General features: G+C 24.5%; 1 long non-coding RNA gene across 1 annotated transcript; it reads right to left on the minus strand.

Annotated features, from left to right (window-relative positions):
• Nucleotides 1–2,187: 2,187 nt before the first annotated feature.
• On the minus strand, nt 2,188–2,704 carry LOC100804587 (uncharacterized). Its single transcript, XR_418501.4, has 2 exons — nt 2,591–2,704; nt 2,188–2,449 (listed from the first exon to the last, which is right to left on the minus strand). It is a non-coding gene; the product is annotated as an uncharacterized lncRNA (long non-coding RNA).
• Between the last annotated feature and the right edge of the window lie 2,509 nt (nt 2,705–5,213).

Here is a 5,213-nt window from a genome sequence, read left to right on the forward strand (position 1 = left end):
TTTTAGAGCCTATTTGAAACCTAATTTGTCAGAATTAGGTGATGAATTTTGGAGACCAGAGCTGCATTCTTTTGCCCAGAATTTGAGATAGTGCTCTGGAGGTAGCAGCTAAGCAAGGAAGCTAGGGTTCATCACTTTGAGAGATTAGAGAGTGTTTGAGTGATTTTGAGGTGCCAAGAAGAGGAGGAGGGATCCCCCTTCTTGTGTAAGCAACAATTGCTCTATACTTTCTGTCTCATTTGCATTAGGGTTCCTTGTATGGCTGGTTAAACACCCTAGTTGGGGATTTCTAAGGAACAATTGATGTAATTACTTATAATATCTAATTAATTGTGTTTTGTGTGTTCAATGCTTCTTTCAATGCTTAATTACTGCATGCTCTTGGTCTGATCACCCATTTGTGTGTACTGTAAGGTGACTTTAGCATTGTGAAATGTACTGTTACCTTAGAACTTGATAGAAGCAGGACTAAATAACTACATTACCAGGGATGAATTGTGGGGTTTTGGTTTTCTGAATATGTTGTGATGATAATGCTGTTTAAGTTAAGCCTAGTCTTTCAAGAGGGATCTGCGGACGAAGCTTAGGTTAAATTAGTCTAAACTTACGAGGGATTGAGGTTTAGTACTTTAGGCTACAACATAGAACACAAGAACATGATTAATTAGAGAAATATCCTCATATGCATCAACTTGTTTGTTAGAAAGACCCAATATTTTTTACCTATTGCTGTTAACTTTTACTTGCATTTATTGTTTGTACCATAGAATTAGTTGGTTTCTGTTTTTGACCATCAATTGTCAATTTTTGCTCCAACAATGCATTACTTCTAAATAGAACTTTGTCTAATAAGCAAGTTCCCTAAGTTCGATACTAGGATCACTCTGTTTTAATTTTAAATACTCGACGACCCGGTGCGCTTTCCGATGTTTCATTTCCCTTGAATATATTTGTTGAAAATTGGAGAAAAAGGAACCATATGGGAAAATGAACAAAGGCACTGGGACACAATGCTCTGATAGGATGTGACATTGAGGATGAATTTTTATTTTAATTGCATGGTGTTATTTTATTTTATTTTACCTCACTCATTTAATAAAACATTTTTGTAAACTTTGACGGTCATGTTTTGAGCAGGATATGTTTTTAGTAAGTATTGTGTGATAATAGTGAAGTGAATGTGAACCTTTTACTCAAGTGAATTTGTTTATCAATATTTTTATGTTTTATTTATATATGTGTGTGTGGTAGAGGGTGTCACAGAAAAGAATAGGGACCCATTTAATAGTAGAACTATAAAAAGTCACCTTTTGAATCCTTAGAATAAAGTAGTCTTACATGTGAAACCATTCAAGTAGCCCATACATTTTTGGAACAAATTTGTCTAACATAATTTGATTAAACATGTGCACCACATGGGTATTCAATCTAGTAGTTATGAATAAATACTAATATGAATAAAGTCATTGAAATAAACATCTAGATTTCTGGATTTCTTAATTACTTTAAGTTATTGACTTTTACTTTTGCCTTTGTCACTTCCATGAGAAAGTATTTGAATAAATAATTAGACAGGTTTATTTGAATAGAAAAAATATAAATTAAATATGCAAAATATAATATTTTTTAAAAAAGATAATTTATTATAAATAATATTTGTAATATTATTTAGATTAACAATATTAATGATAGACGGTTTTTAATGAAGTTATCTTAGAAAAATAATAGTTTAGAAAATATAATTTGTTTTTATTAAATGAAGAAAATTAAATGAACTTTACAAACATCCTTAACTAATGTGAAATTAATTTTTTTTTTATATTTGGTTCAGAAGACATAATTTTTTAATCATCCAGTTATGCAAATAATTAATAATAGAATATGTCATTTGTCAAGCATTGGTTATTATTAATGGCTCTCTCTATTACTTATGTCATTTTAAAATTAGGTATGTAGTTTAATTAAGTTAATCATTCATTATTTACTTCCTTATTAATTTGGATTTAAGATTTGGGGTTTAGAATTCAGTGTATTGTAATTAAAATATTATTCTTTTTTTTATGAATGTATGATTTTTTTTTATAAATTCATTTTTACTACCATTCTTTGACATATTAAATTGAAATTATACATGGAATGAATAATCAGAATCTGAGAAGGAATAATGAAAATCTAAACAAGTAGATATAATAAAAGTGTAGTTTTATTTTCTTTGAATCTACCACTACATAGTACTTCTTAAACTAACATTCATAAGGATTATGTTGAAGAAGGTCAAAGACCTAGCAACGGTAACGACATATGCAGTGATTCAATTCATTGCATAAAGGAATTGATGTACTTCCATATTTCTTGGCACAAATATCAGTGAAACAACTTTCGTCACAATAGTTGTACAATTCTTCGTCACAAATTTTTGCTTCTATTACTTTCAGCGGTCCTTCATTTTCTGCCCACACACAAGCACACAATATTCAATACTACCGTGAATTGAAAAATCAAAAGCCTATTTTAAAAGCAAAAATGAGTTTTGAAAATTTGTCATGCTTAAAATAGTGACTAGCTTGAATAAATGAAAAACAAAACATACCAATTCCAATGGAAAGAACAAGTAGGACTAGCAGAAATGAAAAGATGGCCTTCATCTTAATTTGATTTTAGAGCAATATACTCCTTGCTTCGATTTAATCCTGCCTAATGGGTTGATATGAAGCTATGAAGAAACATACATATATAGTTGATAAACATTTACTGTACTTTAATTTATAATATATATGTCTTTGACTTTTTCTTTACTTTTTTATTTTTTTGTTTCTTATTTTCAACAATACTTTAAATACGTAAATTCATATGTTTAATAACATATTTTATATTCAATATATTTAGTAAATTTATTACATTTCATAAATGCAACAATTAAAAATATTATTTAAATTTAATTGTATATCATATTTAATAAATACTATGATGAATATACTGTAAATTTTATGGTATAGGAATATATTATAAAGAAAATTAATTACCCCAAAACAATAAATATTGTATACATTAAATATAATATTTAATAAAATTAAACTACATAATTATATATTGGCTTAATTACTATTTTGGTTATCCATTTTTTTTAATTTCATATTAGTTCTCTTATTATTAAAAGATTCGATAAGGTCCTCTAATTTTTAAAAATAGTTCAAATTGGTTCTTTTATTTTTATTAAGTTTCAATTAGGCTCGTTAATTTTTTTTAAAATGGGTTCAATTTGGTATTTAAAACAAAATTCATCTTAACTTTCAAAGAATTTGGAGCATATGAAAGAAAAATGAAACAAAATTGAAGCTATTTTGAAAAATAAAAGACCTAAGTGAAACTTTTAAAATAAAAAGGACCTAATTGAACCATTTAATAACCAAAAATGAACTTAAAAAATAAATTAGAGAACCAAAATTAATATTAATTAAGCCTTAAATATTTAAATTTTTTATTTGTTAAGCATAATATATTTATTACATATAATATATTTACTATAATTAAACAATATGATCAGGTGTTATATCTTCATGAAATATAATATATCTATTCAATTTTTACTAAATGTAATAGTAAATAAGAGAATTTGAGTAGAGATGATTGCAAACACAATGAAATATAATATTTTTAAATTTAATGTTAATATATTGTAATATTTAAATTAATTTTAATTAACTAAAATTAGAAATATCATTTTTTTTGTATTTTTATAATTTAATTTTTAATTTATTAATACTTTTCCACTTTGTTTATGTAAATTTAATAATTTGAATATGATGTTATGACTTTTGAGTATAAATTAATATGATTAGAATTTAATCTGGTTTTATTGAATTTTTTTATTTTTATTTACTATTTATTGTAACGAATTAAAATGATAAAAGAAGGGGTTAAAAAGCCATTTTATTTCAGTAAAAAAATATTTTGATGATAATAAGTAACGAAATACTCAAATATTATTTTTATATAATTTAATATTCAAACAAAGAATTTTAATCTAATAAAGATATTATTGTGTAAAAATGACTATTAATTTTTAATGTTAAAAAAATATAATGTTAGTAACAAAGAATTATTATATATATTGACTTAACTTATTTTTATATCACAATAAATAAAAATATTCTTTGTTTTTCAATATAAGCTCCCGCTTTTAGCTTCTTAGCTTGATCTTATTAATTGAAAATGTAAAAGTTAGAAAATAATGTCAACAACGAAACCTAAAATGCTAACTATTATAAAAATAAAAGAAAATAGAAGATTAATTTAGAAAACTAAGATAAAAAATAAAAAGATAATATATAATTTTTTTATAAGAGTGATACCTAAAGGAAATAAGAGAGAATCAGATAATAAGGGATCAAGTTACTCCTCATCCCTTTTTTTTAAAAAAAAATTCAAGAATTTAAATAAGTAATTAATGTTAATTATTAAATTTCACGATAATGATCACGAGATTAATCTGTAGTTCGGGGATAGGTGGATATCAAGCATCGGGCTTCTAGTGTCTATTTGTATACTTAAACAAATTTTAAAAAGATGTCGTCACATTAAAAAATTAAAACTTTACCATATATTATTTAAAACATAATTATATTTCCTTCAAAATGTTAATTGAATAAACATAACAAATATTAAAAGAACAAAACATAGATGGTTTGAAAAATAATAGTAATTGATAAATATATTTTTAATTGAAGACTCTCCAAAAGTCATGATAGAAATTCCTAGGCGACTAAAGCAATTTCAGGCGATTTGGAATCACCATAAATTGTTTAATATCTTTTAAATGTTTAATCTAACTGATTTATGATTTTTTTAACTGTAAAAAAATAACAATCACAAAATATAAGGGTAGCATCATCATTAATAGTGACACTTGAATAAAGAAATTAAAAAGATAAATTTGAGAAAATTAAACAAGTCAAAATTTTGTTCAGCAATCAAAATAAATTTTACAAAATATTTAGAAACTAAAAATATATTTAACTTATAAAAAATACATATTGGTATAACAATTTTAAAGCAATATTGTATAATTGTTTTTAAATAATTTATTTCCATTAATTATCTCTTGAAAATATTTCCTTTTTTGTTTGTACAACATCAAACAGTGTTAGTCGCCTTATACGACTAACTTTTATATATAAATCATTTTCCAAAACTTGTATAGTTCTCCAATTTAT

Source organism: Glycine max, chromosome 15 (assembly GCF_000004515.6).
Source record: "Glycine max cultivar Williams 82 chromosome 15, Glycine_max_v4.0, whole genome shotgun sequence".
In the NCBI taxonomy this organism is placed as follows: domain Eukaryota; kingdom Viridiplantae; phylum Streptophyta; class Magnoliopsida; order Fabales; family Fabaceae; genus Glycine; species Glycine max.